The 14,532-nt window shown below is 41.4% G+C and overlaps 1 protein-coding gene across 1 annotated transcript in view; it reads right to left on the bottom strand.

Annotated features, from left to right (window-relative positions):
* The window catches only part of LOC128379385 (NACHT, LRR and PYD domains-containing protein 14-like), a gene marked incomplete at its 3' end in the record, with an annotated part of 77,331 nt that overhangs the window by 26,424 nt on the left and 36,375 nt on the right, over window positions 1-14,532 (bottom strand). The window lies entirely within an intron of this gene.

Genomic DNA, 14,532 nt, shown 5'->3' with positions numbered 1-14,532 from the left:
GAGGAGTCTCCTGATGAAGCAGACTGGTCCCGGTATGAGGTGATGCACTGTCTGCAGAACCAGTGTCCACAGCTGGTAGAGACTGGATCCTTCAGGACGTCCTGACACAAAGAACAGCAGGACAGCTGCTCCTCCACAGAAACAGCCCTCCTCTTCCTCTCTCTGTGGACATGAACACATTCTTTATGACACATGACATTAGTGGAGGCCAACCGACAGCTCACAAGCTGCATGCAGCTCTTTCCCCACATAAACAGTGGCTACGTCCTGATTGACAGGTTGATTGCCCAATGTCCTCGAGATCTAGCCCTCGTAACCGTAGCAACCTCCCCGCTCCGCCCATGGCCCCGCCCTCGCAACCTCCCTGCTCCGCCCATGGCCCCGCCCATGGTCCCGCCTCATGCCCATATAAGTAGAATCCGTGTTTTTATTTTTCCCAGCATGCACCTGAAATTTTCAAGATGGCGCTGCCTAGATTTGAAACTATTGGCTTCTGAGCAGCAGTCCACAAACCAATGGGTGACGTCACGGATGTTATGTCCATTTCTTTTATACAGTCTATGTGTAAAACTGGTAACTACAAAATAAACCATTATTATTATTTCTCTTTTATTATTTTTCTTTTATTTACAGCTCAGGTCGACTGAACAACAGAAAATACCTCTTTTTGTGTAGCATACATGTGTATGTTATTTTGTTAAATATTTCAGAGAGCACTGAGTAGTCAGAGCACTTTACTTATTATTTTAAAACATATTGGTTCATCTATTGAACAATTCATTACATTGACACAGACTAATGTGCATTGTTTATGGGAATGTAATTCATGGTTTATCATCTCTAGACGTGTATGATTCAACTTGTTTGTTTTTTAAGAAGGAAAAGAAAATTGCAATTATTGATTATATCGAATCGCAATACTTGTAGAATCACAATTATCAAGAATCGTGATACAATCGAATCGTGACCAAAGCATATCGTCCCACCCCTAATAAATATTAGCGGCTGAAACTACAAAGCGACTCATCCACAGTTACTTTTCCACAACGCAAACTGATTATTTATTACTTTTATTCATTTAATTGAAATATTGGTGGTCAAAGTTATAGTTTAGCTCCCCTGAGTGTTTAGTTGAGAGGCAGTCTCAACTAAACACAACGTCAGTGTGTCTCTGTCAGACTGAAGCTCTGTCACACATTCACATTTTATTCAGTTTGAAGCCAAAGTTTTATGACACACAGAAGGCAATGTCATGTCATTTCAGCAATTAAAAACAAAACTTAATATTCCACAATCACATTTTTTCAGATATCTGCAGGTCCGAAGCTTTATCAAAAAACACTTTTCTCCTTCTCTTCAAAATCTACAGAGCAGCTGGTTGGAAGAATGCTTGACAGCTGATCCATTGCAAAGAGGATGTGTGTCTGTTATATATGACCTTCTGCAGGGGGCAGCAACCCCCTCTCTTTGGACCGTATTAAACAGCAGTGGGAGACAGAACTAGGCTTTGGTCTTTCTGTATCAGAATGGAGGAGGGCAGTTGGCTGGGTGCATAACTCATCTATTTGTATCACCTATCAAATAGCAAGCTTGCCAAAATGTTTCCAGGAACCAGTGAAAACTGTCCTAGGTGTAAATGTGACCCGGGCTCCCTGAGCCATATGTTTTGGGGCTGCCCAAGGCTAAAAGACTTTTGGGAAGGGGGTTTTGATACAATCACTGCAGTGTGGCAAATAACAATTCAACCGAACTCTGTCACAGCTTTATTTGGTGTGGTGCCACTGGACTGCAGGATTTCCGCCAGTCCATTTAAGCAGGATAGTCCACCGTGCCAGAAGTGTGGCGAAGGCCACTGCTGTGACATGAAAAAGTTGGTACCCCCTTCTCATAGGCGATGGGTGATGGACATGGTGGCTCATCTCAGAGTGGAACAACTAAGATTTATAACCCAGGGCTTGGAAAGAAAATTCAAAAAGCTTTGGCAACCGTTCCTACTATATGTTGAGAGGCTCCCTGTCGAATAAATAATTGCGATGGCCCTGTGAATTTATTTATTTTTTGATTTTTTATATATTTTTTGTTTATTTATTTTTATTTATTTAAAAAAAAATGTATTATTGATGTTTTTATTTATTTATTTATTTTTGTTCATCCATTTGTCGGTTGTGTGTAGCCGATTTGCATTGTCTGTGCAGCTATTTTTGCTCTGTGTCGGTATGTCTGTTTATTTTGATTATTGTCATTATCGCTAATATTTTTATTAATTTAATTTTGTTTATTTTCATTATTATAATTTTTTATTTGTGTTATTTGTGTGTGTGTGTGTGTGTGTGTGTGTGTGTGTGTGTGAAGCAAAATCCAATAAAATCATTCAAATATATAAGAGTTTGCTGAGTTTTTACATCACTGTGAGGACGCAGAAACCAGGAAAACTACTTTTGAAGACGTCAAACTGTGATTTCATATTTTTATTAAAATTATCATGTGTATTCTGAACTTAGTGAGACATCTGACTCAAACCAGAACAATGTGCTTACAGCATATAAAACATACATAAGGTCAAGAGGTCATCATGTTCTTTGAAGGCAAAATTGATCATTTGAACCCATTTCTACACTGGATTAATCATCATTACCTTTTTTTCTTCCCCTCCACTTAAAACAATGTTTTTCTTCTTGGTCCTTCAGTTAAACCCTAGCTAACCCTAACCCTCTATTCTGTGCAGAATGATGTACATGTGTTCTCACATTCATCTCAAAGTGGAAAGTTTCTCTAAAAACCAGCTCACACAAGAACTTTTCACTTTCAGTCTCCACAAACAGCAGCGACCACAAGAGTTCAGTCCATCACGTACACATTGATGTAAAGTCACATTTCACTGTCTGCAGACACGTTTCACCACCACATTCAGAGTCATGTGTCTCTGTACAGCTTCCTGTTCTTACATTCAGTTCTTCCTTCTAACAACCACTTATTAAAATCATCATGTGTATTCTGAACTTAGTGAGACATCTGACTCAGACCAGAACAATGTGCTTACAGCATATAAAACATTATGGTCAAGAGGTCATCATGTTCTTTGAAGGCAAAATTGATCATTTGAACCCATTTCTACACTGGATTAATCAGCATCACCTTTTTTTCTTCCCCTCCACTTAAAAGGACTTAAAAGTGTGACCCAATTGTTGAGAAACACGCCCTAAAGTGCCCTCTTCAGTGGCAGGAACGCGCTGTGCCCTTTTTCTTTTCGCCCCTGCCCTTCAAAAAGTCTGCGTACGCCACTGCAATTGAAACTATGATATAATGCAAGGTAACAATATGAATTTTAACAGCTGAAACTACAAAGCGACTCGTCCACAGTTACTTTTCCACAACGCAAACTGCCTATTTATTAATTACTTTTATTCATTTAATTGAAATATTGGTGGTCAAAGTTATAGTTTAGCTCTCTGGCTGATGACTCCAATAGCCAGATGTTTGTGGCATCTAATTCATGTTCAATCATTTTAGTTTTTATTTCTGGGACGGTGCAACAGCTGAGACAGCGTTCACAGCACGAGTCATTTTTCCTCATTCTTTGTCTTTCTCTAAACCTTTAATTCCACCATTTACACTAAATAATAATAATCTGTGTTTCTGTTGATCTATTTCTGAGAGCAGGAGCTCAGTCTGAGAGCTCATGAAGCTCTTCTTAGTCTTTGGTGCCATTTTCATGAATGGAGCTTCTCTACAACCTTATATGATATTTTGGGGATGTCATTCATGTTAATTTAGTATTCTCTGGAACGCACGTTCATGTAGAACAGGTGAGATTCATCATGTTTACGAATGTCATTTTGTTTCCTGGTGATACGACTGTTTGGTGAATCCAACGTGACACACTCACGAAACAAGTACGATAGATTTAAGAAAAAAAAAGGAATATATTCTTGCATGTGGCCCAATGTGTTTTGGTAAGTAAGTCAATGTGAACATGACTTTTATCTGTTAACAAGAAAACTCCACATGGCTCCTTTAAGCTTCTCTGAGCTCCGAACAGAAAAGTCCACTAGTGAAAAATAACAGACTGCTGCTCTTTGTGTTGTGCTGCTGAACAGAGAGCTCTGCTAAATATCTTCATAATGCATCTTTTCATGAGTGTTTCTCTCTCTCTGTTTCTGCTATAGTCTCTCTCCCTCTGTGTGAATGTGACGTTAAACATCAGACTCAGTTTCCTCTGCTGCAGTGGTCAGTCTGCAGTGATAAATCAGCTGCAGCAGGCTGTTTCTATACATTTACATGACCTCCTCCCATATTTAGTGTCTTTGAACTGGAACACATTAAGACACAGTCTGTATTACATGAGACCAAACATTCTACCTGCTGCTGCAGTCCTTTAGTAAATAAGCACAGACACAGTTTGACTTGTTAGTAAATCCTTAGTAAATATCACCCTGGGTTACCTGCTACTACTTTACATTTATTGACTGGAAAATCAAACAGCAATAGCAGCCCTGTCTCTGTCTCTGGTTAACATGAACATGAAGATCTGTTGGAGATTACAGCTGAATGGAAGCTACTTCATTATTTCTTTCCTTCATATCTACACTACAACCTTCATGAAAGCGTCTCACTGAATCATCTTCAGCTCAGTTTACAGTAGAAACAGTCTCTTACTTTGTGTCTGAGGGTCACACATTCACATTTTATTCAGTTTGAAGCCAAAGTTTTATGACACACTTTTATGTTTTAGTTTTAATCTGGTTTAAAGTTTTTAGTCTTCAGATGTTTGTATTTTTAACTCCATGACCTGACTGCAGAGGCCAGCAGTGGACACATTTAGAGATATCAGGCTGAAAATCACAGGACTGAGCTGTTATAGGGAAACAAGTCAGCAGGTTGCTCTTATTTACTGAAATCATTTTAAATGCTGTCTCATTTTTCATAGTAATCTAACCTCTTTTCAACACCTTGGTTTTATGGTTCACTATAAAGATCCATTATTCATTTTAATCCACTAACAAGAGTTTGCTGAGTTTTTACATCACTGTGAGGACGCAGAAACCAGGAAAGAAAAACAGGAAACTACTTTTGAAGACGTCAAACTGTGTGATTTCATATTTTTCTGACAGTTTAATCAACTAAACAATTCTACTTAAAAATAAGGCTGTCAAACGATTAATTTTTTTAATCGCAGAATTTCCATAGTTAATCGCGATTAATCATGTTTTGAATTGCATGTTTAAAATCCTGTTATTTTACATTTGAAGGCAGTTTTAAGCCCATAATGTAAAGCATTTCTTACCAGAGTGTCTTAACTGGGAATCAATCACGGCTCTGCTGCGACTCCCACACTCCAAAATGGTCCTTTGGTGGAGCTGAGGCTGGCTTGGCTGCACCTGGGTGTTTAGCGTGGAGGTGCTAACTCAAACTCCACGTACTCCGGTGGTAGTTAAACTCCATTTGACACAGGTTGCATTTTACTTTTGACTTGTCAACTGAAGCGTCTGGAAGTGTTTTAAAGTTAAACAAGCCGTTCAAAAGTCCAGTAGCTCTCTTACTTTCCATCAGCGCGGTAGGTTTACTGCAGGAGGCCACTTCAAAGCATAGCGCTACAGCTAGAGGAGCCGTCTACGGGGGAGTAGAAGGGACAAAAAGGCTTGCAACGTTAAAATGAGATTTAAAAAAATTAACGTGTTATGGATTGCATTAATCTGATCGCAATTAACGCGTTAACGCTGACAGCCCTACTTAAAAAGAATCATCAGATTGATCAATAATAACAGTAATCATTATTTACAGTCCTGATATTAACACTCACCTGCCTCACACTTGCTGTTCTCCTCCTTCTGCTCTGATGACTGTGAAATGAAGTCTGACTGAATACTTTCAACTTTAACTTCCTCCTTTCTTCTTTACTGGAAGTCACATGTGTGTGTGTGTGTGTGTGTGTGTGTGTGTGTGTGTGTGTGTATTTATTACTTTATGGGGACAGTTTCTTGTATAATCACTGACCTTGTTGGGACCAGCAGTCCTCATAGGGAACAAAGTCTGGTCATAATGAGGCAGGTACAGTTTATCTTTATGGATTATATTGATGCTGAATTGATCAGAAGACTTTGGACATATGAAGCTTTTTATCTTGTGTTTCTAGAGTTTTATGTTTTTGAGGAAAATGTAATTTATCATATTTCTTAAAGGGAGTTTGGTGTAATATTTTCCCCAGAGAGCACAGGGAGCTTCAGTTGGATTAAAACTGATAATATTCATGTTTTTAACGTTATCATCACTACAGAAACAGCAGGTAACTGATAACCCAGACAGTCAAATGAGAATCAACGTTGGATTTTCAACCAAAACTGACGCTGATTCAACATTGATTCAACGATCATCTAAACAGTAAATTACAGCAACGTTTTAGTTTATTCAGTGTTGAGACAATGTTGCTGAATCAACGTTGATTCAACCGTCAGTCTGCAGCTATTTTGGTTTATTCTATTTAGAAATGATGTTTGTTAAACAATATTGATTCAACCTTCATCTAAAAGGCAGCCTGCATCTAAATTTCAACTGTTTTAAAACTGTGAGTTTCTCCTGAAATCCTGAAATACATCTGACCTTACCTTATACATTTGAAACTATGAAATAAAACATCACTGAAATACTGTGCAGTAGTCCAAACTTAGTAAAACACACACTGCACACTAAACTATGTATTGTTGGCAGATATTAACATTTTATTATCTTTCAAAACAACCATTACATGACATTCAATCTAACTAATGAAAAAACAAAGCTATATTAAAACACATTTTAAAGCTACTCTTACCTTTCTTGCATTTCACACAGCACACTGAAAAAACAGCCCTCCTCCCTCCTAACCCCCCCCCCAACGAACGCGCACTACAATATTGATGACCAAGACAACGCACGTGCACACACACACATATATATATAGTAACGTGAGTGGACGGGTTGTTACAGCGGAAAGTTAAATTCTGATAAACTGCACATTTTACCAAACATGGAAAAAGCGCCAATCCCGAGAGATCTGGCATTATTTCCGCTCTGGTTACCCAACACTAGGTAATTATCTAGAGCTACTTAGGTCTGTTAGCAATATGCTAAACGTGATCCGGTAACTGTAATGTTACAACAAATACAGTCAAACGTAACGTTATCACATATGATGTTGCTAGAAAGACTGAAGGCGGAACCTAAGTTTGTTGTTGCCATGGTTTCCTTCTGTCCGGTTATTGTGTTACACGCTATGAAGCCAGCTAACTTTACTTTCCCTAATGTGCGTCCTTAAATGATAAATAAGTTATGTCAATTGATGTTTCACTGATTGTTTGTTTGACTATAACCTGTTTATTGATTTATGTAAATCTGAAGACGTTTATAGAATTTAAACAGCAGTTATAGTGTAGGAGCCATATATTGATTGTTTATTAGTTATTCTGTGTTTAATTAGCTTTGTCTTGTTGCCATGGTGATATGTAGTGTTTGGGGTCACGTGGGCACTGTAGCCACAGCCGGTAGGTTATATCAGTACCTGCTTCACCTGCACTGGGGATGGAGGCGAGTCTAGGTAGCCGTAATTTTTGTTGACCGCATTTCATTATCGCTGTTTTGTTTGTTTTGATACACGTTCGCCAAGTGTACACATATACCATCCTATGGGCGCGTGTAAAGCCGCTGTAGTACTCATTTCATTCATTAAAATCTCAGAAACTTCTTTTTGGACTCAGTGTGCTTCTCTGGAACAGCAGCAGCGTGTCATACAAATACAAGACCTATTCTGCCTCACTAGCGACTTTTAAAAGGAACTGGAAAGCCGCTACATTGTGTCAACAAAAAAGGCATCAATTAATAAAGCGATCGCTTGCAGCACAAAGCAATCTGCAGGACGCACAGCGCAGCGGACCTAAATAAAGTAAGACAAAACGCCACGTCATACATCTGTCAAGGAGGACAGGTAAGCTAAGCTCACCTGTGCATGTATGTGTGCGGAGAAGACATCCAGATTGCATCAAGTCGAAGTTTGGAAAAGTCGAATGAATGAATGCTGGTCGGATATGCGATGTCTGTGCATTGTTTGCTCTGTGCTCTGAATGACGTCTGCACTTTGATGCTGATATGCGAAGGTTTTTGATGTTGCATGGAGGAACGCTGATGCTGCTTTGTTGAAATGAAATGTCCTGATTTGCTGTGCATTGTGGATGGATTTAAATGTCAAGGTTCATTGATCATTGAATGAAAAGTTACAAAATGAGTCAAATAAATGACGCAGCCTCGTGCTCTGACATGGAGTCTGGGAAACAAAGGGAGAGGAAACTCACTGAAAAAGGTTTGCTGAATAAAATTGAAAACCTGCAAAATAAACGCAAACGTGTTGTGGATAAAATCAAAGGTTTAATACCAGAAATGAAAGGGCTCATGAAACAAAGAGAAAATGTGTTGGATGTGAAGCAATGTTTGGAGAATTTAAATACACTGTGTGAAAATGCCACAGCCTCACACAATGAACTGTTGCATCTACTCCCTGAGGAGGAACTCCTTCAACAAAAGGAATGGTTTTCAACCATTATGAATTACAGCAATACATTTCAAAGGGACACTCAAAGTTGGATTGTTGACATTGGACAAAAAATCTCTCCGGAGCAACAGGATTCAGCAGAAATTCAATTACACCAAAAGAACGAACCAAGTCAAATTGAGGATGACATTAATCCAAGTGACAGTGTTTCAAATAAGGGAAGCCACAAAACATCTCAGTCACAATGCTCTTCAACCTCTTCTGCACGTTTAAAGGCCGAAGCTGAGCTGGCAGCCTTAAGTATGAGGCACAAATTATTAAAGGAAAAGCATGCTTTGGAAGAAGAGGAGCAACGCCTGCGCAAAAGGAGAGAAGAGCTCCAACTGAGCACTGAGATTGCTGAAAAAATGGCAAAACTTGAAGTTCTCAAAATACAAAGCACAACAAGTGGAAAACGGACATCAAAGGTCTCAGATGGAATGAAATCCTACTTGGAAAAAGCACAATCGCAGCAGTTATTTAATGTCAATGCAGATGAATTCATTCCAAAACAAATTGAAGCAAACACAAATCCAAATATAACCTCATATGAACAAAACCAAATGCAATTTCATATGAACCCCCCAATCAACATACAGGAATCACATGAACAACAAGGAGTTAACATTGAGGGTCTAGAATCCAAAGATGAAGTTCTTGGCATCATGAGGAAACAAAATGAAATAACAACATTGCTAATACAACAGCAAAGCCTCTCAGCTCTACCTAAGAGAGAGATCCCAATTTATGACGGTGATCCATTGAAATACCACACATTCATCAGAGCCTTTGAGAATGGAGTCGAGAGGAACACAACTAATAGCTGTGATCGCCTATATTTTTTAGAACAACACACAAAGGGCCATGCTAAGGAGCTTGTCAGAAGCTGTCAACATATACATCCAGAACGTGGATATACAAAAGCCAAAGCTTTATTAAAGGAGCAGTTCGGGAACGAACAAAAGGTCGCCTCTGCTTACCTGGATAAAGCCCTCTCATGGCCTCCAATTAAAGCAGAGGAGGTGAAGGTTCTGCAGGACTACAGTCTCTTCCTTAGAGGCTGCTGTAATGCCATGGAGGACGTACAGTATCTTTCAGACATGGATATGCCTTCCAACATGTTGAGCATCATTAAAAAACTGCCCTACAAACTCAGGGATAGGTGGAGGAGTCATGCCTGTGAGCTACAGGAACGACATAACCGGAGAGTTAAGTTCACAGATATTGCTAACTTTATTGAAAGACAGGTGAAAATTTTGACAGATCCTGTGTTCGGCAATATACAAGACTCTCAATCAATAATCATAAGTAACAGATCAAACAAATCCAAGTCACAGTTTCGTCCTGGACATAAGGGGAGCAGTTTCGCTACCAATGTAAGCCCGGTGGAGAACAAATATCAGTCTGCAAGGAAAGAAAAGGAAATCAAACAAACAGGAAGAAAGGCATGCATCTGCTGTGGAGGAGGACACACATTAGATGTATGTGTACAGATGGGAAAAATGGTTCATGAGAAGAAGATAGGCTTCTTGAAGGAAAATGGCATCTGTTTTGGTTGTTTGTGCACAGGGCACATCAGTAGAGATTGCCGTAAAAGGATTTCCTGTTCTAAGTGTAGCCTTAGACATCCCACTGTACTTCATAAGGAGCCTGTTAAAGATTCTGAGCAGATGGAGAGGAGCCCAGGGCTTCACATTGACAACACACTGGTGTCAAGTGGTCTTACAGGGGCTGGAGAGCAGGACTGCAAACTGCCCATTGTTCCGGTCCAGGTTAAATCTAAAAAAGGAACCAAAACTGTCATCACTTACGCTTTCTTAGACCAGGGGAGTACCGCAGTGTTTTGCACTGAGAGCTTAATGCACAAGCTCCACCTCACAGGGAGGAATGGACGCATTCTCCTTCGAACCATGGGCCAGGAGAAAGTCGTAAGCAGTAACATCGTGTCAGGATTGGAAGTTGCAGCACTGGAGGGGGACAATTTTCTGGAGCTTCCAAGAGTTTACACGCAAGAGTCCATGCCTGTGAACAGAGGAAATATTCCCACGGAAAGGGATATTGAACAATGGTCACATCTGAAACACATTCGCTTACCTCAGATTGATGCAGGAATTGAGCTACTTATAGGAACCAATGTTCCTAAAGCACTGGAACCACTGGAAGTGGTGTGTAGCGTAAATGATGGACCATATGCGATCCGAACTTCGCTGGGCTGGACTGTTAATGGTCCACTGACAGGTAGCAGTGGAGAGACGGTCAACTGGGAGCATCCACAAATAACTGTCAACAGAGTTTCAGTCGTGAACCTGGATGACCTCTGGCAACAACAATTTAAGAATGATTTCCCTGAAAGCAGTATTGAGGAGCAACCAGGAATGTCAAGGGAGGATCAAAGGTTCTTGGAGTTTGTCAACAACTCTGTGAAACAGGTGGAAGGGCATTACCAGATCGCATTACCTTTAAGGAACAGGGACGTCAGCATGCCAAACAACAGGAGAGTTGTTGAACAGCGCCTGTGTTATTTGAAAAGGAGGTTTCAGAAAGACTCAATATTTCATACTGAGTATAACACCTTTATAACTGACCTTCTAGCTAAAGGCTATGCGGAAAAGGTGCCCGAAGAAGAGCTGGACCGTGGTGATGGGAAAGTATGGTACATACCACACCACGGAGTCTACCATCCCACTAAAAGAAAAATCAGAGTTGTGTTTGACTGTGGAGCAAGATATCAAGGAACATCATTAAATGCTCAGCTTCTACAGGGCCCTGATCTTACCAGTTCTCTGATTGGAGTGGTGACTCGGTTTAGGAAGGAATCGGTTGTGATCATGGCCGATATAGAAGCTATGTTCCACCAGGTTCAAGTTCCTCCTGAGGACAGAGACCTCCTAAGGTTCCTCTGGTGGCCAAAGGGGGATACACAGCAGCTACCCATTGAGCATCGGATGAAGGTGCACTTGTTTGGGGCGACATCATCTCCCAGTTGTGCTAACTTCGCCCTCAGAAAGTGTGCAGAGGACCACGGGCATCACTACAGTAAGGAAACAGTGGATAAATTACTGCACTGTTTTTATGTGGATGATTGCCTCGTGTCAGTGGCCACAGAGAAGGAAGCAGTGATGCTTTACAGGAACCTTGTCTCTTTGTGTTCCAAGGGTGGATTTTCTCTCACAAAGTGGTTGAGTAACAGGAATGGAGTGCTGAAAGTCATTCCAGAGAATTACAGAACAAAAAGCATTGAAGGATTGGACATGGAACTGGATTCGCTACCTGTAGAGAGAGTGCTGGGTGTGGAATGGAGCATTAAATCAGACTCCTTCAAGTTCAAAATGGTACTTAAGGACAGACCACTAACCAGAAGAGGAATTCTCTCGACTGTCAGCTCCATCTACGATCCCCTTGGAATGCTGAGCCCTGTTGTTTTAACTGCGAAGAGGATCCTGAGAGACCTGTGTGAGAGAGGGATAGGTTGGGATGATATTGTGCCTGAGTCAGTCTCTAAAGAGTGGTTGGAGTGGTTGCAGCAGCTGCATCTGTTGGAAAGATTTGAGGTCAGCAGATGTATGAAGCCTCCAGGTTTTGGAGAAGTTACTTCAGCCCAGTTGCATCATTTCTGCGATGCCAGTGAGCATGGATATGGAACAGTGACTTACCTGTTGTCGAAAGCCAAGAATTCAGAAGTACACAGTGCTTTTGTGATGGGAAAGGCTCGGATAGCTCCTTTGAAATCTGTTACTATTCCCAGGATGGAGCTTATCGCTGCAACTATGGCCAGCCGCATCGACATGCTGTGGAGGAAAGAGTTACAGATGGATCTTTTGGACTCAGTATTCTGGACGGACAGCACATCTGTCCTGAAATACATCAGGAATGAGACTTCAAGGTTTAAAGTTTTTGTTGCAAACCGGGTCTCACAAATCTTCAAGGTTTCCAGTCCTACTCAATGGAGGTACGTGCACACCAGCAGCAATCCAGCAGACATAGCCTCCAGAGGTGTGAAAGTTGATGTGTTCATTGCTGATGCTACATGGGTGTCAGGGCCTAACTTTCTTTTGCATCCTGAGAGTGAATGGCCTGTTGCTCGGGAAGACCTCTATCACCTTTCACTTGGCGACCCTGAAGTCAAAGGAGTGGTTGCAGTGAATGTTGTTCAGGTCAGGGAAGAACCTGTAACTCACCTGATGGAGTACTTTTCCTCCTGGATGAAGCTAAAGAAATCAGTGGCCTGGCTCTTGAGGATTAAAAGCTGGCTCATGTCCTGTGTAAAGAAGAGAAGACAGTTACATCTGACCTTTGCACAGTCTGACATCAACAAGGAACAGCAGGCATCATCTGTGGAACAGGAAATGAAAGAGTTCAAGAGGACAGCAGTGCATAGGAGCCTCACTGTGAAAGACCTGGAACAAGCTGATCTTGCCATCATCAAGTTCTGTCAGGGAAAGAGATTTCCTGAAGAGCTAACCAGTCTGGCAAAAGGGCAGCCGGTTAAAAGGTCCAGTCACCTCTATAAGCTCTGTCCACAGCTGCAAGATGGAGTCCTGAGAGTTGGTGGTCGTCTCAGTAGATTGTCTATGCCTGTGGAAGAGAAACATCCTATAATTCTGGCAAAGGATCTCCACATCTCAGAGCTCTTACTTAGACATGTACATCAGGAAGTGGGACATGGTGGCTGTAACCATATGCTGTCTAAGCTGAGAGAGAGATACTGGATAGTCAGTGTGAGTTCATCCATCAGGAGAGTGCTATCCAAGTGTATCATCTGTCGCCGGCTGAATGCTCTGCCAGTTCACCAGCAGATGGCAGATTTGCCTCTTGAAAGAATTGTCCCAGATGAACCGCCATTCACCCGAGTGGGAGTGGACTGCTTTGGCCCATTCGAGGTTAAGAGTAGAAGGAGCATGGTAAAGAGGTATGGTGTTCTATTTACTTGCCTCGCTATCAGAGCAGTACATATCGAGGTTGCATCATCATTGGACACCAGCTCCTTTATTAATGCACTCAGGCGTTTCATTGCCAGGAGGGGACAAGTTCGGGAGATACGTTCTGACAATGGAACAAACTTTGTAGGAGCAGAGCGAGACCTGAGGAACACTATGGAACAGTGGAATCAGGTGCAAATCCAGGATGTCATGCTGCAAAAGGGAATACAGTGGAACTTTAACCCACCTGCTGGTTCGCATCATGGAGGAGCTTGGGAACGGTTGATCCGGTCTGTGCGAAAGGTTCTCAATTCAACTTTGAGGGTACAAAACTTGGATGAGGAAAGCCTTCACACAGTGTTTTGTGAGATTGAAGCCATAATAAACAGCAGACCAATCACCAAAGCCTCCTTGGATCCAAATGACCTGGAAGCATTGACGCCCAACCACCTGCTACTGTTGAAAACCTCACCAGCATTGCCACCAGGAGTGTTCCTACACACAGATATTTATGCACATAGGAGGTGGAAACAAGTCCAGTATATGGCTGACCTGTTTTGGAGGAGATGGATAAAAGAATACCTCCCTCAACTGCAGGAGCGTCAGAGATGGACAGGAGTAAAGAGGAATCTTGTTGTGGGAGACCTGGTCATTATAATGGACAGCACAGCGCCTCGGAACTCTTGGCCTATGGGACGAGTGATACAGACCTTCCCGGACCGAAGAGGATTCGTTCGTCAGGTGCGAATTAAAACCCGGAGCAGCTGCCTGGACCGGCCCATCACAAAGCTTTGCTTGTTGCATGAGGCTGACGCCATTTGAGGACACGATGGCTGCAGTTGTGATTCTTTTTTTTCTTTTTTCTTTTTTCTTCTCTTCTCTCTCCTTTTTGACTGTTACTAGACTCTCTTTACTGAACTTTGGCAGTTTGACTTTGACCAATGAGACTGTGGACTGTGAGTCATATGATTCAAGAAGAAAGAAGAGTCGTGTGGATTAATTAATGGACATTAATTTTGAACTTTATTGTTGAAAGTCTTTTTTCATATGTTTATG

The sequence above is a fragment of the Scomber japonicus genome, chromosome 18, assembly GCF_027409825.1.
Source record: "Scomber japonicus isolate fScoJap1 chromosome 18, fScoJap1.pri, whole genome shotgun sequence".
Lineage (NCBI taxonomy): Eukaryota > Metazoa > Chordata > Actinopteri > Scombriformes > Scombridae > Scomber > Scomber japonicus.
The sequence above is the reverse complement of the archived record's forward strand: the minus strand, read 5'-3'. Positions and strand labels throughout refer to the sequence as shown.